This window comes from Schistocerca gregaria, chromosome X (genome assembly GCF_023897955.1).
Source record: "Schistocerca gregaria isolate iqSchGreg1 chromosome X, iqSchGreg1.2, whole genome shotgun sequence".
Taxonomy (NCBI): Eukaryota; Metazoa; Arthropoda; class Insecta; order Orthoptera; family Acrididae; genus Schistocerca; species Schistocerca gregaria.
The window spans coordinates 502,909,354-502,936,964 of NC_064931.1; positions in this window are offsets into that span (position 1 = coordinate 502,909,354).

A 27,611-nucleotide genomic window follows, 5' to 3' on the forward strand; every position below is an offset into this window, starting at 1 on the left:
CTCAGTGTGCTTTTGTCCCATGTCGTGCCAGTGTGGGTCCGGGGGCAGATAGGTTGTGACCGTAGGCTGCAGTGGTTGACCAACCCACCTCACGGGTAATAATATCTAATGCTGCGAGGAGCGTATATGGTGCAAGTGCTTATGCTGTCTGTCTTCGCGATATATGTACTAGTGTCTGGTGGTCGATAGCTATACGCAGGATGCAGAAGTGGCGATTTCGTATGGTGGAGGATATGAATTGTGAGTTTACAACACCAATATGGTACTGAAATATTCAAGCTTCGATCGTCAGTGGCGAAGCACTGTAATTGAAGAAGTGTCTTTCCGTATTTGACGACCTGTAGAGCACTTTTGCAGGGTTTAGCTGTCAGTGCAGTATGGCGATCTGTACAAAATAGTTTTGCTGCTGAAAGTCTCGAATGCATAAAAAAATGTCTGACAGAGCAGCAGCAACAGGTAAATTCACTAAGAGCTAATCAGAATGCTCCATTCATTCACAGTACATCCTTTGTGCTGGGACATAGGACGTCTACAGACTGGTTCGAACAAGATGGGGCCTAGATATCAGCGGAAAGCTCTGAGAGTAAGGTGATGTATTCTTTGTTTAAGTTTTCAAAGACAAGTTGAAGCAGACCATCCATCTCTGGCGTGATGCTGTCCCTCACCCGCCATTGTGGCATTGGGACATCTCCAGACCAGTAGCTGTAGGATACTGACAATTCCAGCCATGCTACACAAACACCTCACCTCTACATGTCAGCCACACTGAGCAGGTAAACATGTGCATGTGACTCGACGCATCTTGTATATGGTACAGCCTGTGCCGTTTGGCTCGCTAGGAAGATTGCATCCTGTGTTAATCTGGGAAGCATTGCAACAGATTTCCATAGCGCATCCAGAAGTAAGACTTGGCTGTTATTTACACATACATATGATGTCAGTATAACACTGATAACCTTTTATCTGCACTTTCGATGGGGAGGTGCTAGGCAGTCATCTCTCTCTGGACCACCGGTACAAAGGCTATGCATCATCGCACCAGAAACGGTTAATACGTGTATGCTCAGGTGAATCTCACATATGGGACAGGTGTGAGCACACTGCCTTTGGGCTCTGTAGGGAACAGTTCGCTGATACGTTGCCATCAAATTTCTTAACAATAGTTCGAAAGCGTTTCTAGGTGCAATGAGTGTTCGTGCAGTGCATTATTTTCGGCTGTTTAAGCGTTGAGAGCGTGTTTGCAGAGCGTCATGCAAGCATTACTTTGCCAATTTTATGTGTAGTGAATGTGTCTGTTGGATTATTTTGTGAACAGGTCTGTAGCCTGTGCAATGCACTATTTCGACAGTTTACAATTAGTCAGCGTGTTTGCAGAGCGTTTTACATGCATTATTTTGACAAATTACGAGTTGTTTGCGTATCTGTACATCTGTTTACTGCACTATTTCGATAATTTACAAGTAGTTTGCAGGTCAGTAGGCTATTTATTGTGACCCCTAGCACGTCAGTGTGAGTGTTTTGTATCAGTGTAATAAACTATGTAATATCCATCACTAAATAAATTGTTCCAAAACAAATAAGGTGCGCTCTTTCCTGTCTCCAGCAGCTGGACACAGACTGAGTCCTTTTACTGCCATTTTGCCACAGACCACCATGAGACGACAGTGCCCTCTGCTTGCAGTACTGTGTACTAGGTCAGTTGGACTCCGGACCTCATGGTGAACACGCTGGCTGGAGATACAGGCTATGACAACTAAAATTGCTTAAATAAATACTGCATGCAAAATAAATATTTACGTCCATCCTATCCAGCAGGCCAGCACCAGCTGAGACCCTCTCCCGCCTATTCCAAGGAAGAGGTGGTTATCAGATGACTTAGGTTAGCTGAGGTAGCCCAAGTGAACATTTTTCTCACCATTTTCTTAGCTGGCCCTATTGATCTTTTTCTCCCTCTAAAACTTCAACTTTGTAAAATTTTCTGGGGGACGGTTGGGGTCGGATAGGGTATAGGGGAGGGGGTAGGCGAGAGTGTTAGGTTAGGAGATGTAGCCTAATGGATCTAATTTCCCGCTAATACTTGAAATTTAGCCAGGATGTCCTTGCGACGTTTCCTCGTGTATGGCCGCCATCTTGAATACATTTGGCAACAAAAGCAGAGTTGGACTACACCCCTGTTGCCCTATTACTGTGCACCACTATCCACAAACCTATTCATCAGCTCACAAGTGTCGATGAAGCATCTACTGCTCACGAGTCCCTAGCATGATGTAGCCTATTCTATTTCGTCGCTAGGCAGACTCGCACAAGGAATGTTTCTGTCTTCCAGAGGCCGACACATGCCTTCTGGATACTTTTAGCTTTCTGTGTCTCTGTATTGCAACTGCAGCTTTGGAAAAGTGGCCATTCTTTCCAGATGACTTTATAGGAGATACCCTCTTTGTCTATATGTCATAAATTTAGGAAACAGTTTTTAAAACAGAATTTCAAAAAAATTAAACACTGGGCTGTGATTGGTTGACTGAGTTTTCGGATGGATTCTGCTTTTTTTTTTTTTAAGCGAACAAGACCGGCTTGACCATTTACTTCCAACTTTCACGCGGTCAATGGTTTAGCCTGGCGCCGTCCCGTCGGCGAAATTGGACGCGCCCTATTCCACCAGCCCATTCACAAATGGCTAGAATTGTAAGACTACCGTAGGCTACCGTAAGTGTAAGTAAGTAAATGTAGACGATGACAGTTTCCCTAGTAGCCTAGGTCAGTTGAGATCGTACGCGTATTACCTGTGCACTGAGTATGTTGCATATCAATCGAACGTTACCTGATATAAATCGCTTTGTGTATGTGCTTGATCAGTGTCTTACTAGATGCAACTAGAAACCAGATGTAGTGAACCACTTAGAAACTGAGTGAGGGTATACAAAGGGGCACTCAATCTACAGAATATTTTTGTTCTATATAATTATCCTTCCGTCTGTTATTTAGAAATAAACAGTATTTACAGCAAAATTGAAGCAGCCAATGTTGAATTCAGGTTTTATCCGAAAACTTGATTTGTAACGTGAAACAGGGGCATGTTGTAGCAAAAATAATAAAAAGTACATATTTATCAGATTGCGCAGAAAAATTTACCAAAAACGGTAAAACTAAAAGAAATGCGAAGCAAAAAATATGAAACTTAGCTTCAGCACTTCGTCGAGCTTGTAAATATGTTTCTGTTATTCACAAACAGTTTTTGCATTTATCAATAATAACAGGAAGCTCTTGCCTTTGATGGTGATCAAGACCGTTGTTGGGATTAAAGGGACCAGACTGCTACGGTCATCGGTCCTATAACGTTGTATTATGTACAAAATGACAATAATAATAATGTACATTTATTTATGTTTGTGCGTGTAAACTGTACTTGCATAAAAAGTGACTGCTTTGGCCGCATAAAACAGCAGAAGTTGCGCATTCAGCTAATTTTTTACGTATAAAATGCAATTTATAATCCATAAGAATATAAAATACGCCATTGACTAACACTGAATGATATGTATTTCAGATAATACTCTAAGCGAACAAACAAGGAGAGGTCGTCGGTTCCCAGTTTCTGTCTTAGACATTCGTTTATTTTATTTCCCTACTAATGTTACTAATACTACTGGTAATCCTACGATCTACTATGTGATTTATGTACCTTACCAAAAGTACTAGTTTTGGTTGAGCGCATCTCTACTAACGGCTACTGTGTGTCTTTAAACAAACAACCAGCCCGATTGTTCGCTTTCCACTTTGCCTCTAGCTTCCCCTTTATTTCTCAATGCAACGGGGCCCACGAGAAATACAGGTCCCCTAATCGAACTCGTGTTATCATGACAACGAACTGGTGGTACCTCCTCTTTCCTAATCGGCTTACTGGATTGCGATATAACTGACCGTGATCGAATATGCGTAATAAAATTTTACAGTGAGTAAGGCTATCGTTACCGAAGGAAAATAACACCGGTTAGTTGGAGGGAAGAGTACAACAGACTCTTCTGAAGGAAGAATCTGTTCTAAACTTAAGCTAAACACCGATTATAATTTTGAAATGGGTGTAATTTAGTGCAAGCGTTCACGAACCGAACAGGAGGCAAAAAGGGTGCCAAGTAATATTTGGTACAAAACTCACTGATAACACAAAGAAAACACTGATTAGCTAGAAAAGAGATAATAAAAAGGTCGCCAGCACGCTAGGGCAATTATTCCCCAGAATCTTGAGAAACGTAATGGTAAAGAAATTTTAGCAAATAATAACTGGCGTGGCAACAGAAATTTGAAACGCTTTTCCACAGTACAACAGTTCATCAGAAAATAAATGAAACAGAAAGCACTCAGTTTGCAGTTCCTGATTCTGAAATACTAAATTTTTAAAGTAACGTTAAATGAAGTTACTGTTTAAAAAATCACTGGCTTAACTTGAACTGTATGATGTGAAAAAATAACTTTCAGTAACCTCAGTGTCACATGAACAAAATGTAGAGAATGGAAAGTAATTTAGTTTTGATTATTGAAATATTGAACTGAACTTACTTTAAGAAGCAGAGCAATTGGTTTTATTTTAAAATAGGAACAACAAAATACATCCCAAGCCAGCAGAAGTCACTCGCTAAGCTAAATACAGAATAAATGAAATTGTCCACTCTTAATTTGTGCTGTATCTTTAGTTATTATGTCTGCCAGTGAATTTTTACTTAACTTTAAGTAGCCTCCGTTATGCAATACAAGAATGAACAGTTACTATGGCAGAATATTTAGACTGAAACTGGCAGTAAATTGTTAATCACTTTTCATATTCTTACGACTCTCGATCACTGTATGGAAAGGGAAGGGACCCAGCTAGGTAATAATTTATGAGGACAATGACAACACAGGTTCCCAACAAGTTTTAACTATTGCAAGTTATTATTCAATTTATTCATACATTGTGATAGAAATGGTACTGGGAAAAGCCTCTACATGCCATGTTTGTCATTTAACAGTCTTTCCATGTTGTAGCTGTGCGGACGACGAAGAATGTAGCCGACGGCAATGCTGAGCTCCCGTTGTTGCTGCTGCTGTTCTTCGATGAGAAGAACTCCGAGTCGTCTCTAGAGCAACGGATAATCATGGGACAGGCAATAGTTGGAATTGCAGCTTCCTCCTCCTGTCCATTCCTACCGTGCTCTCAATACTCACGGCTTAACAAATCAGGCGCGTCTACATTGGCGCGAGCATAGCTGGACGCCGCGGCGGTGGGATCGTCCAACAAACACTTCCGCACTCTTTCGTAACTCAAGCTGCTCTGCTCCCTCTTTCCTTGCAAAGCGACAGAGACTCTCCATACGCAAAGATAAACAACGGCACAGCTACTACTATTTTATAGTCGCTATCGATACATTTCAATGAAGCTCCCTTGGCTATTACCCACCAGTTTTTAATATTTTCATTACAATTGCAATGTTGTATACAGTCAAAAATAAATACACTAGTACATAGATTACGTATTAAATATTGTTTCTATAATAGAGCTTACAGCTTCAGAATCAAAAGTACAGTGCAAGTTATCACCGGATATTAAACGGCGAAAACTTTGGACGGTGCAGTAACTATTTTATCTGCATTTTCAGTGTTACGTAGTATCTAAAGTCGTATCTCCTGGGACACCATTCAGACCCTTGCGAAATCGAATTTTGATTAATCACAGAGCTATCTGTAACTACCCAGTCACTGGTCCCCACGGTCAAGGTCGTTCACATGCAGTATGAGACGTGCAATCGTCGACAGTTACTGGTCAAACGTCGTCAGAGAAATCGCACCAGAACGACTAGTAAGCATACTACAAAGTATCGACCATCAGGTACATCAGTAAACATGACTACGAACTCAGAGGAATTTGAACGTAATTGGTCAAAAACCTGGTCATTTGGGAACCTGGATTCGAAAGGAAGTCCCTCTGGCCAATCATACTGTGCAGCCTTCTACAATCCATAGTTCGACGAGGTGCTCTTGATTCTGATACCGTTGTTGAATGAAATCGATTGATGATGTTGTTGAATTTGGCCGAGGGTGCATCACCTGAAAGTCTTTCCCCATAAACACTTGCTTGAGAGACGAAGCATGCTTCTCCAGACGGAGGGCCGATCCCCCGCTAAAAGGTAGTTATTGTGACATGAAATCATCTATTCTCTCACTGGTCGAACCTATTTGTTACACAAATTACTATCAGATTTGGATCGCTAATAACTACGAGACTGTTGTTGTTGTAGACTTCAGTTCAGACACTGGTTTGATGCAGCTCTCCATGCTACTTTATCCTGTGCAAGCTTCTTCATCTCCAAGTACCTATTGCAACCTACATTCTTCTCAATCTGCTTAGTGTATTTATCTCTTGGCCTCCCTCTACGATTTTTACCCTCCACGCTGCCCTCCAATATTAAATTAGTAATCCCTTGATGCTATAGAACATGTCCCACCAACCGATACCTTCTAGTCAAGTTATGCCATAATTTTCTCTTCTCCCCAATTCTATTCAGTACCTCCTCATTAGTTATGTGATGTACCCATCTAATCTTCAGCATTCTCCTGTAGCACCACATTTCGAAAGCTTCTATTCTCTACTTGTCTAAACTATTTATCGTCCATGTTTCACTTCCATACATGGCTACACTCCATACAAATACTTTCAGAAAAGACTTCCTGACACTTAAATTTATACTCGATGTTCACAAATTCCTCTTCTTCAGAAACGCTTTTCTGGCCATTGTCAGTCTACATTTTATATCCTCTCTACTTCGACCATCATTAGTTACACTCCTGGAAATGGAAAAAAGAACACATTGACACCGGTGTGTCAGACCCACCATACTTGCTCCAGACACTGCGAGAGGGCTGTACAAGCAATGATCACACGCACGGCACAGCGGACACACCAGGAACCGCGGTGTTGGCCGTCGAATGGCGCTAGCTGCGCAGCATTTGTGCACCGCCGCCGACAGTGTCAGCCAGTTTGCCGTGGCATACGGAGCTCCATCGCAGTCTTTAACACTGGTAGCATGCCGCGACAGCGTGGACGTGAACCGTATGTGCAGTTGACGGACTTTGAGCGAGGGCTTATAGTGGGCATGCGGGAGGCCGGGTGGACGTACCGCCGAATTGCTCAACACGTGGGGCGTGAGGTCTCCACAGTACATCGATGTTGTCGCCAGTGGTCGGCGGAAGGTGCACGTGCCCGTCGACCTGGGACCGGACCGCAGCGACGCACGGATGCACGCCAAGACCGTAGGATCCTACGCAGTGGCGTAGGGGACCGCACCGCCACTTCCCAGCAAATTAGGGACACTGTTGCTCCTGGGGTATCGGCGAGGACCATTCGCAACCGTCTCCATGAAGCTGGGCTACGGTCCCGCACACCGTTAGGCCGTCTTCCGCTCACGCCCCAACATCGTGCAGCCCGCCTCCAGTGGTGTCGCGACAGGCGTGAATGGAGGGACGAATGGAGACGTGTCGTCTTCAGCGATGAGAGTCGCTTCTGCCTTGGTGCCAATGATGGTCGTATGCGTGTTTGGCGCCGTGCAGGTGAGCGCCACAATCAGGACTGCATACGACCGAGGCACACAGGGCCAACACTCGGCATCATGGTGTGGGGAGCGATCTCCTACACTGGTCGTACACCTCTGGTGATCGTCGAGGGGACACTGAATAGTGCACGGTACATCCAAACCATCATCGAACCCATCGTTCTACCATTCCTAGACTGGCAAGGGAACTTGCTGTTCCAACAGGACAATGCACGTCCGCATGTATCCCGTGCCACCCAACGTGCTCTAGAAGGTGTAAGTCAACTACCCTGGCCAGCAAGATCTCCGGATCTGTCCCCCATTGAGCATGTTTGGGACTGGATGAAGCGTCGTCTCACGCGGTCTGCATGTCCAGCACGAACTCTGGTCCAACTGAGGCGCCAGGTGGAAATGGCATGGCAAGCCGTTCCACAGGACTACATCCAGCATCTCTACGATCGTCTCCATGGGAGAATAGCAGCCTGCATTGCTGCGAAAGGTGGATATACACTGTACTAGTGCCGACATTGTGCATGCTCTGTTGCCTGTGTCTATGTGCCTGTGGTTCTGTCAGTGTGATCATGTGATGTATCTGACCCCAGGAATGTGTCAATAAAGTTTCCCCTTCCTGGGACAATGAATTCACAGTGTTCTTATTTCAATTTCCAGGAGTGTATTTTGCTCCCCAAATAGCAAAACTCATTTACGACTTTAAGTGTCTCATTTCCTAGCCTAATTCCCTCAGCATCACCTGATATTATTCGACTACATTCCATTATTCTCGTTTTGCTTTTCTTGATGTTCATCTTATATCCTCCTCTCAAGACACTGTCCATTCCATTCAACTGATGTTCCAGATCCTTCGCTGTCTCTGGCAGAATGACAGTGTCATCGGCAAACCTCAAGGTTTTTATTTCTTTTCCATGGATTTTAATTCCTACTCCAAATTTTTCTTTTGTTTCCTTTACTGCTTGCTGAATATACAGATTGAATAACATCGGGGAGAGGGTACACCCTGTCTCACTCCCTTCCCAACCACTGCTTCCCTTTCGTGGCCCTCGACTCTTATAACTGCCATCTGTTTTTTTTTTTTCGCTCCCTGTATTTTACCCCTGCTACCTTCAGAATTTGAAAGAGAGTGTTCCAGTCAGCACTGCCAAAATATTTCTTTGGGATTGAAATAATTACATTCTCTCGAAGTCTGAGAATATTTCATGTGTCTCATATATCTTGCTCACCAGATGGTAGAGTTTTGTCATGGCTGGCTCTCCCAAGGCTATCAATAGTTCTAATGGAATGTTTTCTATGCCCGGGGCCTTGTTTCGACTTAGATCTTTCAGTGATCTGTCAAACACTCACGCAGTATCGTATCTCCCATTTCATCTTTATCTACATCCTATTCCATCTCCATAATATTTCCATCAAGTACATCGCCCTTATATAGACCCTCTATATACTGATTCCACCTTTTTGCTTTCCCTTCTTTGCTTAGTACTGATTTTACATCGGAGCTCTTGATATTCATACAAGCGGTTCTCTATTCTCCAAATATCTCTTAATTTTCCTGTAGATAGTATCTATCTTACCCTTCTGATACATGCCTCTACATCCTTACATTTATCCTCTAACCATCCCTGCTTAGCCATTTTGCACTTACTGTCGACCTCATTTTTGAGACGTTTCTATTCCTTTTTGCCTGTTTTACTACATTTTTACATTTTCTCCTTTCATCACTTAAATTCTTTCTACTTGCCCTCCTCTTTTTACCTACTTGATCCTCTGATGCTTTCACTATTTCATCTCTCAAAGCTGCCCATTCTTCTTCCATTGTATTTCTTTCCCCCGTTCTTGTGAATTGTTCCCTAATGCTCTCTCTGAACTCACTACAACCTCTGGTTCTTTCAGTTTATCCAATCTCCCTAAATTCATACCTTTTTGCAGTTTATTCAGTTTATTCTTCAGTTCATAACTAATAAATTGTGGTCAGAGTCCATATCTGTCCCTGCCCTTGTCACGTCATAATTCTTATGTAGGTACATGCACGTGTTTCCTACAAATTAGCTTTGTGTAAAGTTATAAATTGGTGTAGCATAGAAACGCGTTTGGCTAGGACGTTGGCACTGTCGAGAACTTGTGGAGCACAACTAGAATTCAAAGTGAGATGATAAAAATATTCGATGGGGTGCAGGTGAAAATCGGCATTAAAATGAAAATTACAAAATAATGAAATCTGTCTCAAATGCTCATAAATAGCCTCGGAATTATAGGACACCAATGTCAGAGAAAAGCTCGCTTCGAAATGAAACCAGCCACAAGTCCTGTGCCAAGCGAATACGAAAGATACGGTAGCGTCGAAAAAGAAATGAGAAAACGGTACAAAGCGACTACGAAGCTGGTCCACTGGGCATACAGTGGCCAGCGACAGTCAAAACTTTTGATTTATCTGTTCTGCAACCACTATACTACTGTGTGTAGCCATTTTATTAAAGAGACTGGTAATTAAATTAGATATTAATATGTAACTGCACACACAGAAAATTTATTTTCCTCTCCCTACTACTTCTGATTCTCGGTAAAGCTGAATCTAGATGTGAGCCATAATTTACCGTACGAGAGTAGATCAAATGTCCACGTACGTCGTACCATACGAAACCCCTATAACAGCTGAAATATTAATCGAATGTTAGAGTATCTTTCACAGAAGTAGTGTCATACTTTGAGCATTTCGAGACATTAATATTTTTCTCCTTGAGATTTTGTAGTACGACATTAATGTTTTGCAAGCCGGCCGGGGTGGCCGAGCGGTTCTAGGCGCTACAGTCTGGAACCGCGCGACCACTACGGTCGCAGGTTCGAATCCTGTCTCGGGTATGGATGTGTGTGATGTCCTTAGGTTAATTAGGTTTAAGTAGTTCTAAGTTATAGGGGCCTGATGACCTCAGCAGTTAAGTCCCATAGTGCTCGGAGCCATTTTTTGTTTTGCGGTAACTTAATGATACATCCCCTACACAAATGTCTACCTTCAAGCACGAGAAAGTCCTCATTTAACAGAGTTACACATCCTTCAAGAAAATAAGTATTGAGTAAAGAAGTAAACACGAATATTTCGAGCGCCATAGAACTAACGAGCCAAACTCATCCCTACATCATTTACACAAATAACGTCATAGACTGGAATGCGAAGAAAGTGAACACTATAAATTCTGTATTCGTAAAGAATTTATAAGGTCTGTCAGATGAAAACGAGACACAGGGAGAAAATTAAGTAAATTGTTTATTTTTTCAAAAGTAATCGCCCTAATTCTTAAAATATTTTTTCCACTGTGAGACAAGACGGACAATACCTTCATGGAAAAAAATTGTGCCGTTGCCTACGGAATCATGGTTGTACACAGGTGTGCACCTCTTTGTTCGAAGCAAATGAACGGCCAGAAACGTCTTTCTTCAGGGCTTCAAAAATATGGAAATCACATAGAGAAATCTAGGGACTGCGAGGAGAATATGTAAGGCCTTCCTAGAAAAAATTCTGCAGCATAGTCGAAACTTCCTTGGCAGCGTGTGGGCAGGCATTATCCTGCAACAGAATGATGGCGTTTGTACTTGATAGCGCAGTTCAGTTTTTGTAGTGTCCACGTGGACTCCCAGGAATGTTGACTGACGGCATCCTTCTATTGCAGGATAATGTCCGTCCACATGTTGCCACGGTTGCTTCTAATACGCTGCAGAAGTTCCCATGTGAAGCCCTTATACCTCCTCCACACAGTCCCGATCTCTTCCCATGCGATTTCCAAATTTTTGGAGCCTAAAGAAAGACATTCGTGCGTTTCGATTTGGTTCGGACGAAGAGGTGCACGCCTGGGTACAATCATGGTTCTGTAGACAACCGAAAGCATTTTTCCATGAAGACACTGACTGTCTTGTCTCACAACGGGAAAATCTATAAACAATTATGGCGATTACTTTTAAAATAATGAACAGTCTACTTACTTTTGTCCATCTGTCTCGCTTTCATTTGACTTCACCCCCTCATATACAGCACCTTCGACAGCTTCTGCCTGTCCTCAGTTCTCTCTGAAAACAACTGCAGATGAAACTTTGTCGGTTTGATAAACTAAGACATGTGCGGCAGCACTACACTAATTCCTTCATGCTACTCAGTTTCCAAATCAAGCAAAGCTAGCGAAACGTGAAATTACCTGCCGACGCTCCGCAGGAGAACGTAACTTTGTGGTCCGAACCGCTACAGGAACCACAAACAAGGCACTCGCTTGTTGTGTGTCGGGGGATTTGTAAAATACCCACTCGTGCGTAGACGCTATACATTCTATGTATTCTCGGCGACTCCACAGCAATAAGTCAGGCGCTTACGTGCGGCTCACGTCTCCCTGGAGGTTTCATGCGGAGATGTCTGCAACGATTGCATGCGGGATTCAGTTCATCCGCCTGTTCTGAGAATATCTTCAAACCTCGCAATCGCGACACTGCTCCCATGAAACCAGCTAGTGTATCCGCACATAGAGATAGAATAAACGTTGGCTGTAATACTGTACTACGAGAATGAATTCTCTACATAAACACTTATAACCCACAAGCCATTGAGCGGCCTGTGACAAAGGATACCGAATTACAGGTCAACTTGGTTGGCGTCCTAGTAAATTAACAAAATGGATTGCGAAATGATTTATCGTCTGCTCGCTCCCTAAGTGTATGTTAATTTATGAATTGAATGTTTCTGGCTCTGCATGAACCGTGGAAAACAGTTTTTTGACTGATTTCTTATACAAGATTCATCTAACTTCAGCGACACAGTCTTTCGGAACGAGGAGTACCTCTGAATATGTCCGACACACCTCTGGAGTAAACGTCAGGAACTAAAAAGTTTCTGGGCTTTGACCATACATCGTGGAAGGTACACCAGCAACTAACACAACCGGTCGTGAAACTGTTCATTGTTCATATTTTTCTTAATCCTCTCAGTATCATTTGCTACTTTACTGAGCGAGGTGCACTCGCATTCGTGACAAATGGAGTTGAAATCTACGACGGCTATTCTTTTTTTTCAGGTTGCGAAACTTAACCACAGTGAAAATCAAAAATTTTAATTACAAGATCTAGCTACACCTTCCAGCTACTTCTCTTCAAATTCACCGCTTCGACTTAGACATTTGTCGTGTTGTGTTACCAGCTTTACAATAATTTCGACATAGAAGGCAGCTGCTTATGTTTTCTACTAATTATCTACACCGCTGTGCAGCTCATTGTCTGTGCCTAAATGCTATTCTCATAGCCAGCGTTTCCTCTAATCAAACAGATGGGAGATTGAGATTTACCATCCCATCGACATCGAAGTTATTATGGACGAAGTGAGTAAAGAGATGAACATCAGAGGTTGTCAAGTTTGGGGTGTATGGTGTGTGATTAAACACTTTAAACACTTCCCACCGAAAGCACTGCAGGCAGCCTTTGTTGCAGCTGCAGTGTGCGGTCGAGCATTGACGTGAAGAATGACAGTGCTTGATGACAACATTACCCTTCGCTTGTTCTCAACAGCCATTCGTAGAGGATTTTCTCGGATCGTCTGATCCACTCGCTGAACAAAATCAGTGGTTGACAGTGATGGCCTGTATCGTGAAGGTCTGTACGTCCAGCTTCAAAACTCCTGAACCAGTGTCTCACTTTTCTGCCAGGAATTACAGTTACGTTATGTGGGCTGAGTTAAATCAAGCGGAAACCCTCACCATGGAGAAATCGAAAGGCAGCATATACTTCGTGCTTAGTGAGAGACTACTATTCAAGGCATCTTTATGGTTTCCCTGTGAGCTCGGAACAGAAAAGTGCGACGTCGGGCGACCGACGGGCACACTAGGAACTCTGTGCAACACATTTGGGTAAAGCTGCATCGAATGTCCACTGTGGATTTAATTTCGCAACCAGTCAGACATTGAAAAAAAATTGCCCTTGCATTCCCGCCATCCTGATTTTGCTTTCCTGTGTTTCTATGAATCATCTGGAGAGAATACCTGGGCTATTTCTTAAAATGGTTTAATTGATACAGCCAATGCGTTTCATTCATTTCGTGTTTTTTCTTCGTCTCTAAAGACCTCGACATTGGAAGCCACTAAACTAGTAACTTTCGTTCCTTCGTTCTCTTCTCCATTCGTCTGTGACTTTGACTGGATATGCATCCAGCATCGTCAAATTGTCCAACGCTCGAAAAGTGACGGTGGAGTGGCGAGCCGACTAAGATTAGCAGGGCAGCGCCACAGTCTTCATCGTCAAATATGCTCACTTCTTCTGCGTTAATACTCATAAAAATTAAGCTTATTAGAGATGTTTAAAATAGTAACATGTTTGTGGCAGAACAATATTCTGAATGTGTGTAGTTGATCCTCGAGCTTGACAACAGATAAAAATATTCAATATATTGTTATTTATGATTTTAAAAGTCGGGTGGCTGTGTTTCATATGATATTTTGTTACAGTTTGGTTAATGACTGACGCACATTACTCATCTGAAGGACTCTCGTCTTGCATTTTTCTTACGAGCTCAGCCAATGTGCAATGAGTTCTGACAAATTTAACAGATTTCTCACTGACAGATTATTGGGATTGATGTGAGTGAACTTGGAGCTTAACCTCACGCCATCGTTATTAGAAATTGAGCATTATGTCAGTAGAACAAGGGAGGGGAAGGGAACTGGTCGTAGTGGACTTCAATAAGATGTTTCTGTAATGAATAAGTGTCTCATGCCGTATCTACTGCGCGGATGTTCGTTTGACTGAAATTGAAAGACAAGCCCCCATTAATAAATTTAGTATTGTGTTATTTAGCTGATTTTATATGTTGATTTCCTTGCCTTCGGAGTATGATTCCAGACACGGGATTTTCCTCTCCAAGGAAATCGGGAGTTTCTGGGATTGTTAATGTTCAATGAATCACTAACTACGTTATGAAAAATGTTAACTATTTCGATGTCTCGTATTTTAAACTCTTCAGACATCTAACTGACAAAATTTGACATCCATTCGCTGCTCTAAGCTACAAATTCCAACTAAACATGACTACGCTTTACAAAGACTAAAACACAACTGCTTCCTACAAGAACTAGAACGAAAGTGCTTGTTACTTCTCTTACCACCATGTGGCAGAGAAAGATCAAAGATTACATATTGTGGACAAAGAGTTTAAATCGTTTATATCACTGTCAAAGGTACCAGACCTATTCGGAAAGTAAGTTCAGATCGGTAGAAAAATAGGGACCACTGTGAAAATCCTATGAAGCATTGCGCAGATGTATTGAGAAGTGTCTCTAGTATACCCATAGATCGCGGCACATTGCTCTTTTCAATTCTGAGTGTACAGTGAGCACGTGAAGATGCCTAAGTATGAGAGCCTGGTGAGAGATTTCGCCTGATGTCGGGCAGCCCACGTAACATAACAGTCATGCGTTTCGTTCATCATGTCAATTCTCGGCCGCACTCTGTGGGGACAATGAAGATGGTCCTGCAGCGTTTTTGATGGGAAGTGTTGCATCATCTACAAGACAACCTGTAATTGGCTCGTCCTCAGTTTCGTCTCTGTTCACGTGAACCGCTGGCTATGAAGACAATATGTTGACACATATAACGAACTGCAGACGAGCTTATACAATTGGTGGAATCCGCAGGCAGCTGCCTTTCTATGACGAAGGTATTGGAAGGTTCACACAATTCTACGACAAAAGTCTAAGTAGGGGAGGCGACTATGTAGACAAGTAGCTGTAAGGTGTAGCTAGCTGCTGCAAATAAAACATCTTTGATTTTCACAATGGTTTCCATTTCGTGACCGATCTGAACTTACTTTTTGAATCAGTGCATGAAATATGTAAATTTGGTTTACAAAGTTTGGTGAAAGCTCCATAATTTACAAAAGAAAATATCGACCCCCATCGGTATCAGAGGGTCCATATGTATTAAGCTTGATTAAATCACATCACTCAGAGGAACAGACTACGTATTCGTCCGAGATGATGTACAGAAATATAAAATTGGATGGATGAATTTTTTTCTACTTACCACGAGTCCAGTGTCTATATGCCACCTCGCTCTATAATTAGAGCAATGGAACTGAGAGGAACTGGAGAATACAGGGTTGTGTGAGACCAAACTATACACGGCGCAACACCAGACATATCGGTGGCGCTGCCTGACATGTAAACGTCGCACAGCCTGCCTGCACAGAATAGCACCCACGGGAGAAGCCCTAGACATGTGCAATACACGGCAATCAGAGGCCACATAACGTTGCGAGCACAGCAAATGAGCTGTGTTTCCACTAACCTGACATCCGCCCACAGTATAAATTCGCCGTTTAGTGTTGTCGCGTCCTAGCATAGGACAAAGAGAAGACTGGATTACAGGTCAATCTGAAATTTCCGAGAGGTTATGAGCAAATGCTAAAAGACGAAAGTGAAGGTAGGTGATTGCTTAAATTGGTGCCAAATGCTGTCTCTGAGCACCTACCAGAGGTGCGTATTTTGAGACTCGATAAGGATACTCGTAGCAGGAGACTCATGGGTCTCAAGGGGCTAAATATTTCTTTCGTTCAGACTAACTACTACGCTGCAGGCTAATTCTAAGCACTTTAAAAGCAAATGATGCAACTGGTTGTCCAACATAATTCAGTGTCTGAGTACCTGGGGTGACATCTATTGGAAGTAGTAGCCACTACGATCACTGTAAAGTACAAACATTGAGAGCAGTACTCAAATGGAGAAAAACAGATTTAATCGTAGCTTACCAGAGGCTGGCGGCGGGCGACATGGAGTGAGCATACCAGCGATTTGACGGAGAACTCCCCTGAATACAAAAATCCTTGCTTTTTAAAGGACTGTGACGGTGTCCTGCTAATCTGTAGTCGGCTCGCCAATCCACCACCACTTTACGGGCATCGGACAATTTGACGTGCGGCTTTGCATCTTCGGGGTGATCTGGCCAACCACAATCAGATCCTTCCCCTTCTTCAGCTTTGCAGGTACGGATATTCCTGGCTTATACACTAACAAACACCACGTTTGGTAGTAACAGCTTTCAGCTAAAAGCTAAACGTCACCGGCCTTCCTATTATGGCTAGCGGAAACAATGTTTTGTGTCACTTGGCGCCGTCCTTAGTGCGCTCGTAAGTAGAGACCGCTGTTCTAGCACTTTTACTCGTCTACCGTCTCACTGTTTCAGGATCTATAATCATGCTTGCTGTATATGCTAAGGTGTGCCTGTTTGCGACCACTGTCTACTGTGACACGTTAAACCAACCGTTTCTAGGTGGTGTATGAAGTTTCCACTTAGCCCTAAAGTGAAACCTAGGCCTTGAGACAGCAGCAAGTTTACTTCTGGTTACCTAAACGCTAACACATTTGCCTGTTCTTTGCATTCTGCCTCTGATTTCCTATCTTAGAGTGCCCTCGCTGGTTTCTAACAATATTAAGTTTCACCACATACAACTCAATAAGTTGTCAACAGATTACAGTATTTCCAACTCTCAATGACATATAAGCGAGTATTCGGTGCCCTGGAGGACCAAAACTTCTTACACTATCGTGCCTTCTTATTGACACAAGGTATAACGCTTGAGAAAAAAATTGAAGTACCCAGAATGGGAGGAGGAAAAGAAATTATAATTCATGGGTTGATAAGATATGTGATATTATTTCAGTGATTACAATATCGAGTCAAAATTACAATGCACTTCACAGTATGAGTCCACTTACCAGTATGACACTGCATCCATTCTGGCCCGCATGCATTCTCTGATTCTGTTGCGAAGGCTGTCATGAAGCCTCTCCTGAGACAAACGGGCCCCACAGCTATAGTAACTGGTACACGATACCCTGCATATTGGTAGTGGTATGGAGGTGACGTCCGAGCTGGTCCAACAAGTGTTCTGTTGGCGACAGATTTTGGGGTCTTACTGGGCGTTGAAGTACCTCATCATCATGCAGTGAGTTCATAGAGACACGTGTCACGTGTGGTCGAACAAAGTCTTGCTGACAACTGGCACCACGATACTGTTGCGTCAGAGGTAACATGTGATGACGTAGGATGTCCACGCCTTGTCGTTGTGCCGCTAATATTCTCGTAATCGCTGCCACCGGTGACGTAAGTGCATACACGATGGCTCCCCATACCATGACGTCAAGAGTAACATTGTTGTGTTTCTCTAAAACACTGGAAGAATAAGACCTCCCCCCATATCACCATCATATTTGCCGACAGTGAGCATACGGGGCAACGCAGAAGCGCGATTCATCGCTGAAAACAATACGAAGCTTTTTGTCAGCATTTCATGCTTCACGGGTCACGGCACCACTCCAAACGCTGTCGTTTGTATTTTGGTTTTAACGGAATCTTACGCATATTACGGTAATTCCCTAATCCGCTTGCTACTAATCTCCAACCAATGACACGGGATGACAAAGAATTTTGCTGGGAGTCCATTACGTGTTCTCGGATGGCGAGCACAGATAACGAAAAGCTTACTATGTGCTTGGTGAAAAATACGGTGATCTCGAGATATGGTTGTCAGAAGTGGTCGACTGGAAATTTGACTTCGAATATTCCTGCTCTCACGTTCCCATGAGGTCCACTATCGTGTCAGTGTGAAATCCGAGTGCCCCACAATTCTAGACATTGCACGATTCTAGCAGCCGGCCAAGCATGGACGACCATGCGGCATCTCCTTCACAGTGATCACGCCCGTATAATAACCTACCCGACCTGATAACAGTATGAAACACGAACAACAGTAGCGCACTCTGGTGACCGTTATACCCGTCACACAGAATTGCAGCTCTAAACGTTTATATACCCGATGAAGTTGTGTACGTGTTCGAAGTTACATTATATCCGACGAAGTCTTCTGCCTGCTTCACATTTTTGTATGGCAGTGTATCAGAAATCACCCACGTACTGTACTTGTCACTGTTTGTCTGTCCACTTCCGGTTGCGTGTGATCACATATTGTGGACAGCTATGGTAGCGACCTGTCATTTCCGACTGTAACGACTACACCCCAAATTTCTGTAATACTAGGCTTTTCTTCAACCATCATGCGCATGTAAATCACGCTGAACTGACGGAAACTTCCTTCTACTGATATTTACCTCGACTGAAAAAGGAGTAAACACCTGAATTAATCTCTCACGTAACAGCTGGTTCTGTCCAATTTGTCTATACAAATATACCCAGTTCAGAAATAAACAAAAATGTAGTTCATTCAAAGGAAAACAATTACGCCTCCCTATCCTTTGCAGAAAATGGCTGTCGTAGCTCTTTGTTGTCCTAAATCACGTGTGAGCAACTGGCAGCACACGGGCCGAATCCGGCCCACGATTGGTTCGGATCCGGCCCGTGGAAAAAATTCATGAGAGAAAACGGCGTTCTCATTTTAATCTGTCTGGGGCGCATTTTCGTATATTTCTGTAGTTTGTTTCTCTAATCCTTTTCATATTAACATTTTAAAATAATTATTGTCCATTGTGGACGTATTAGAACACTTGAATTGTTGAAACTGGACGTAATTTATAATGAAGTACCTGCAACCATTTGGTTTTGTAAGAATTTACTTTTCCATTATGTGATTTCAAGATGCTTGGCATCCTGCCTTCAAATATTTACATTTATGTGCGTGTCATGAACGTAGCCTCTCTACTAACGACGAAGCAGGACTTTGCAACGGGTGTTTTTAAGACAGTAAAACGTAAGTTAAGTAACGAAACGATGTTTACTACGCGCAGATACATGAAAATGTCTGAAGATAGGATGAACATAAAATGAGTTTACTGTCAGAAACACGTGTTTTGAGGCTCACGTTCTTGGCGTGGCGTGTCTCGGGAAATGGGCGCCATTCACATCGGTGTATTACCCCATAAACATTAAGGGCGCTCGTGTTTTTTTTTTTCTCAAGGGCTAGGAGCGCTGCAGTTACGTCACATGATTTGACGGCCCGCTAGATTAAGTAAATATGTTAATCAGGCCAGCAGATCATCAAACGTTACCCGTGTCTGTCCGTAATCATCAACTGAATTTCTTACCAGATCACATACTGCATGCATCATACATACGTTTACGAAATTTCAGGCATATTCAACACACTAAAAGAATGTCTATAAATGCCTGAAAATCATTCTTGTTTGCATTATGTATTAGAGAACAATTTTAAAATTTCTCAGTACAGAATATGATAATTTTTTTTTTTAAATGTCCTCTGTTTGCTTCTCCACAAGCATTCACTCGGCTACAGACGGCGATGACAAACCATCCCTCCGGCAGAAATATCAGTCTCACATACCAATTGCTTTAGGTGTCCGAAGAGGTAAAAATCAAAACTTGCAGATCAGACACTTGATCCTCCACCGTGTATCCACCAGTTTAGTTGGATATTAGCCAGCGAAGTTTCAAAATGTGTTGGAGGACCTCCTAAACTCCCACTTAAACCGAAGCAGTGCTCTATCCTATGTTACCACATGTAGACATGATATAAACTACAATCATTTTTTCTTCGGCTACAAATAGAAATTTCTCATCAATGTCTTAACGGCAACTGATCTTCCTCTTAGGCAACACAGCGATTTTTCTCTCACCCATCTAACTAGAACACGTTATGTCGTTACACAGAAGCTTTTAAACGTGAAATGCAGCCTTTTGAAGAGCTTAGTTGTACGTAACTGGGCAGCAACATGTTTATTCAACGTAACATACAAACATCCAGTGATGTCTATCGACTGAGGATTGCACGTCGGTCAGTGCCGTAGGGTCTTCCGAGGCTTGTCCTGACGGAGTTTAGTTTTATAGACACCATCCATCACAACATCTTTTGCTAAGTGGAAAGATATTCACCAAGCGAGTCTCCATCACAGTGAAGAGAGACATATAGCAGAAGTTATTCGTGAAAGTAAATTCAGTAACATGACTGATAACGTGGATTGATTATACCGACTTCTCCTCTGTAAGAAACTTTTGCCGTGCTTATCTGACACACGCTAAAGACTCGCGTCGTTTAAGTGATATACTGAGTGCATGGAAAAACTTCCAGTTACAAAGTAGATACTGACAGACACCCATGTGGTGGACTACATGAAGCGTGAAAGATAATGCTCTGTTGGAAACATGTCATTGCCCTGCAGGTACATTTAACCGTATAAGTACATACACTACAACACCTTTACCTCACATATTACGTTCCTCTTACCACTTTTATATCTTTTTTGATTAAAAATGTCATAAATTTTGGCCATGAGCAAAAGAAATTACCATTCAATATGGGACTGAGGAGACGCCTTGATGCAAAACACTTTCATTTTTTATTTATTTACTAGTTTCAGCGACAATGTCGCCATCATCAGTGGGTTCTTTAATTCTAAAACATGCAAAAATAGCATACCTACAAATATTGTAAAACATTATTACATGTTCACTTTTTGATTCGAAAATACTATGTTCTGTTAATAGTTTCACAATATTTATTTACTGTACGTCACAGCATGGTTTTTCCGATTGTTGTCGCTGTTACCAGCTCATTATAAATGTTTTTGTTGTCGTTTCTTCAGCGTACAGCATGTCATCTGCATCTGTATGAGTGGTTGTTAGTAAACAAATATGCAAAAGTGAATTTGTGTATGTCAGCCTTATACTATTGGGACTACAGTATTGTTGTGGTTACAAGTAGTAGGTTGGCAGATAGTTCGTCATGTGCTCACGTTCGTTGGACGGACTGCAACTGCTTTTGAACACAGAATAACATAGCTTTTAACCTTGTTAATAATCTAGAATGTAACAAAATTTTGTCGTTGGCGTGCGTCGCGAGAATGTATCGCATATTGCTAGAAGGTTTTGAAAATTGAAGCTAAAGTTCTGATCCTTTGTTGGTGGACTGGTGATCAGTGTGTGTGTGTGTGTGTGTGTGTGTGTGTGTGTGTGTGTGCTCACGTTGTGTGTCCTGTGTCTGTTCTGTAACCGCTGTAACTAGTGTGTTGTTGCAAAGTGGTGTGTTTTCGTTTATTACGTCTTGCCCATTGACTGTAGCCTTTTGGTGTGCAATAACTTTCTTCTATTGTCAGCAACAGTTTATATCGAAAACTAACAATAAAAGAAAATTATTACATACAAAAGGCTATAATGAAAAGGAATAAGGTAACAAATGAAAACGCGGCATTTTGCAACAACACACTCTTTACCGTACTAAGAGAACTGACAAGGACCAAAGAACAGGAAAACACACACATACCCACACAAAATCTCTCTCTCTCTCTCTCTCTCTCTCTCTCTCTCTCTCTCTCTCACCCCCCCCCACCCACCCACACACACGCAAACCAGTGCCCCATTAACAAAGAGACACAAAAAAGGAAGCGAAGTCATCAGAACTCCAACTACAGTTTTCAAAACCTTCTCGTAATATGCACTACATTCTCGTGACACACGCCAACAGCAAGATGCATGCCGTCTAACGAATGTGAGAACATTAAAAAACTAAGTAATAACCAAGTATTTGTATCCGCAACACTATTGCAATCCCAACAGTTAATACTGACATACATAAGTTCACTTTTTTTATTTGTTTACTAACATGTGTTTCTCTGCCTCGTGATGACTGCGTGTTGTGTGATGTCCTTAGGTTAGTTAAGTTTTAGTAGTTCAAAGTTCTAGGGGACTGATGACCATAGATGTTAAGTCCCATAGTGCTCAGAGCCATTTGAACCATTTTCGTACATGTGCAGATGACATGCTGTATGCCGAAGAAACGGCAATAAAACATAGAAAAAATTCCGAGAACAGGGGCAACAAAGGTAAAAACGATGCATTGACGTCAAGAAAATTGTTGGATGTACTATTCGCAGAAGTGTACCCGTGGAGGCCAATCAGCTGCTGATAGTGCCTGCACACGCTGTACATGGTACGGAAACAACTGGTTCTCCCGTATCACTCTCCATACAGTGACGTGGTCACCGTACCTTGTACAGCAGCAACTTCTCTGACGCTGACATTAGGGTTATCGTCAACTGCACGAAGAATTGCTTCGTCCGTTGCAGGTGTCTTCGTCGTTCTACGTCTTCCCCAGTCGCGAGTCATAGGCTGGAATGTTCCGTGCTCCCTAAGACGCCGATCAATTGCTTCGAACGTCTTCCCGTCGGGACACCTTCGTTCTGGAAATCTGTGTCGATACAAACGTACCGCGCCACGGCTATTGCCCCGTGCAAATCCATACATCAAATGGGCATCTGCGAACTCCGAATTTGTAAACATTGCACTGACTGCAAAACCACGTTCGTGATGAACACTAACCTGTTGATGCTACGTACTGATGTGCTTGATGCTAGTACTGTAGAGCAATGAGTCGCATGTCAACACAAGCACCGAAGTCCACATTACCTTCCTTCAATTGGGCCAACTGGCGGTGAATCGAGGAAGTACAGTACATACTGACGAAACTAAAATGAGCTGTAACATGGAAATTAAGCGTTTCCGGACAAATGTCCACATAACATCTTTTCTTCATTTGTGTGTGTGTGGAATGTTTCTTGAAAGTTTGGCCGTACCTTTTTGTAGCACCCTGTATATTCCAGGTAATCTGAATGAATGAGCCCCAATCATGGTACAACAAACATCCCCACAATATTGAAGAATTACCTTCTGCGTGAATTGCACCGTTCACGTACTGTGTCTCGTTGGACCACTCTACGTGCTTCTGCTACTGTCTCGTTTCTGTGTTGTTTGACCAACTGAGCACGCGAATATGTAAAGGCTGCTGTAAACGATGGCCTTTTACGAGGTATCCGATACAAAATGTTTGTTACCTACAGTTCCTTCCACAAAGTACGCTCGAAACCTGGTTGAGATGGCTCTGCATTCACTGACTGTCAGTTTCAAACACGATTGTCATTGACAAGGAATGACAGTCATCTCCAGTCCATACCGATAAGGCTCTCTTTACGAGCACTTTTCTCAAATCGTATAACACGCCTGCAAGTGAGACATCATCTCTTTCAAACACTCTGGACAATCCACACTGATAAATCAGCAAATCGGACAACTTCATTCACTTTGTTCTCATGCTCATGACTAAACGTGTTAGCTACTTTCTGCCATTCTGCCACGTCGACCATCGCTGCTGTGCTGATTATATGCAGCATACCGACACGTACACACTGCTTCACTGTCAAGACTTACTTCAGCAATAGAATGTCACACTAAAAATCGTGTATTTGACGGGATATTTTCCGACTTCAAAATAGTGTGCATCGGATATTATACACTTGTGCTAAAGTTTTTTTCTATGTGTAGAAATACACTACTGGCCATTAAAATTGCTACACCACGAAGATGACGTGCTACAGACGCGAAATTTAACCGACAGGAAGAAGGTGCTGTGATATGCGAATGATTAGCTTGTCAGAGCATTCACACAAGGTTCGCGCCGGTGGCGACACCTACAACGTGCTGACATGAGGAAAGTTTCCAACCGATTTCTCATACACAAACAGCTGTTGACCAGCGTTGCCTGGTGAAACTTTGTCGTGATGTCTCGTGTAAGGAGGAGAAATGCGTACCATCACGTTTCCGACTTTGATCAAGGTCGGATTCTAGCCTATCGCGATAGCGGTTTATCGTATCCCGACATTGCTGCTCGCGTTGGTCGAGATCCAATGACTGTTAGAAGAATATGGAATCGGTGGGTTCAGGAGGGTAATAAGGAACGCCGTGCTGGATCCCAATGGCCTCGTATCACTAGCAGTCGAGATTACAGGCATCTTATCGGCATGGCTGAAAGGGATCGTGCAGCCACGTCTTGATCCCTGAGTCAACAGATGGGGACGTTCGCAAGACAACAACCACCTGCACGAACAGTTCGACGACGTTTGCAGCAGCGTGGACTATCAGCTCGGAGACCATGGTTGCCGTTACCCTTGACGCTGCATCACAGACAGGAGCGCCTGCGATGGTGTACTCAACGACGAACCTGGGTGCACGAATGGCAAAACGTCTTTTTTTCGGATGAATCCAGGTTCTGTTTACAGCATCATGATGGTCGCATCAGTGTTTGGCGACACCGCGGTGAACGCACATTGGAAGCGTGTTTTCGTCATCGCCATACTGGCGTATCACCCGGCGTGATGGTATGGGGTGCCATTGGTTACTCGTCTCGGTCACCTCTTGTTCGCATTGACGGCACTTTGAACAGTGGACGTTACATTTCAGATGTGTTACGACCCGTGGCTCTACGCTTCATTCGATCACTGCGAAACCCTACGTTTCAGCACGATAATGCACGACAGCATGTTGCAGGTCCTGTACGAGCCTTTCTGGATACAGAAAATGTTCGACTGCTGCCCTGGCCAACACATTCTCCAGATCTCTCACTAATTGAAAACGTTTGGTCAATGGTGGTCGAGCAACTGACTCGTCCCTATACGCCAGTCACTACTCTTGATGAACTGTGGTATCGTGTTGAATCTGCATGGGCAGCTGTACCTGTACACGCCATCCAAGCTCTGTTTGACTCAATGTCCAGGCGTATCAAGGCCGTTATTACGGCCAGAGGTGGTTGTTCTAGGCGCTGATTTCTGAGGATCTATGCACCCAAATTGCGTTAAAATGTAATGACATGTCAGTTCTAGTATAATATATTTGTCCAATGAATACCCGTTTATCATCTGGATTTCTTCTTAGTGTAGCAATTTTAATGGCCAGTAGTGTATGTATATACAAGGTGACTCCGTTATGATGTTAAAAACTTTCAGTGATTATGGACAAGGATAAATGTATCAGTTTGAAGTAAGGGACAACGTTGGAAAGTTATAAGCTAAAATCGTTCTGATCCTATGTGAGTGGAATACATGTACCGATATTGTTGTTGATAATATTGTACGGTAGGCTACGTTCAGAGGTGGCAGTATGGACCAAAACAAGAAAAAAATGTCTAGTAGACACGGGCTCTAAAATGTATACCTTAAGAGCTACGGGCATATGTTCTAAAGGTGAGATGTGTTTCACAGTAGCGAAACTGAACAAGTAGCTCCTCAGATATACATTTTAGAGCTCGTGTTTACTGTTCTTTTTTCTTGTTTTGGTCTATACTACCACTTCTGAATGTTGCCTACCTAACAATCTTAGCAACTATGTATAGCAGTACATGTGTTCCACTATCAGAGATATCAGAACAATTTTACACCTTGAATACACAATGGTAATTAATTAGTTTGTCGCATGTACAATTATTGAAGACTTCTTAAATACTTAAATCTGCCCGTCTCGTGAATGCTTTGTACGCCCACTAAAGACATTATCGTGGTATTGCAAATATAAACACTATTACTTGCTTGTGTGAAACACAGTAGTTAAGTGTTTTTTTATATCTCTTTGCAATGAAACTTACATTACGTCATAAATGTCGACACGACCGTCAGTACCGAGAATAGACCATCTCATGGGGCTTTTTTTTAATAAGACCTTATCACGTGAATAACGAATAAGCATCACGTCATGCAATACTTGCTGCGGAAATGCGCGTGAGACAGCTCGCAAATATGCGGATGCAGTACTAAGTTCCAAGCAACGTCACATAGGTGCTCATCCTAAAACCAACATAAAATACAAATCAGATGTAACCATTAGAAATTACGAAGATATCTTCGGCACAGGGAACTGAAATAAAAGATTCGATGTAGAAAAGTCACCTGTACTTCAATTACGAAAAGAGGAGGGCGTGAGAGAAAATTAAATTCTGTACAGCGAGGCAGTAAACGACCGCAGGCAATCAAGCGGTGCTGCGGACCGGCGGAGGGGAATGAAAAAAGAGGAAAGAAGTTGTCTGACAAACCTGATAAGCTATTGGCTTGTTTATTGCAATGGTTGGCAAAGCCATTCCCTACGCGCGCGTGTGCAGGGCGATTGCTTTTGTTGGCAATGAGTCCTGCTTTAGATATACAAGCTAGTCTCTCGGGCACTTTGTGTTCATGTATTGATATTGTGCTGAATGTGAAATACGTGTCGCAAATTTTTTCTCTGTTTGCCATTTAGATGATCCCTCCCCCTGCACCGAATGAGGAACTAGATGATTCGCTACGGATAGCTCGTCAGCTAATAACGCCAGTTCAAGCGAACTTTATCTAGTGTCACACTATACAGTCGTTACATTTTGTTTTAATAACACACGACCTAGAACGACACATATAATACGAATTGTGAAAGTGGCTGTAGGCTTTGACATCTGCTTCAAGAGGCTAGTAGAAACTATTACTTCCTTACGTGTCCACATCTTGTGCGAGTCCCAGCTGAATAAAGCTGAAAATTTTTGTCTGTCACGAAGACTGCATCCAGGTCAAGGTTTAGTGCCGGCCTCGCTTCCTCCAGCTTCGTGCCAGATACGTGAAGAGATGGCGTACCTGCTGCTTTTACCCCAGATTTCCCTCGAGTCTGAAGAGAAACAGCCCTGGCTTCGCATTAATATTACACCTGTAAGGAATAACAGAACTCCTAAGCTTCGTATTATGGTCATTGCTATTTACTGATCCGCAGAATATATTTATTTTCTCACAAAATTCTTATCAGTTAGAAAGTCCAGCTTTGAACGGCGACATAAAATTCAGATACACTACAATAAAATCGACCTTCGTTCCCCATACATTATCTGCAACCAAGGTGCCACTACTAATTATCTGTGGAACGTAATACAAACAGAAATTTCAGTTTTACTAAAAAGAAAAACACTTCTTAATATTTTGCAAAATTATGTCTGTTGGGTCAGGAACCGACTTTCAGCTTTTCAGGCCATTTTCAGGTAAGAACTGAATGTCGCAAACACATATAAACACGATGTCTGACTTACACAAATATTGTTTCTGTAGAAGATACAAAAGGACAGAGTGTTTGTATAGGGAGTCTTTGCTTTCTTTGTCGTATAGAAATAATTACATTTACTAATGAAGTGGGGTAAACAAAGTTTTTATATGGGATACATTTAACAGTTATTGAGAAATAACATAAATTTGCAGCTTTAATCTAGTATTTGTAGTGAAAACT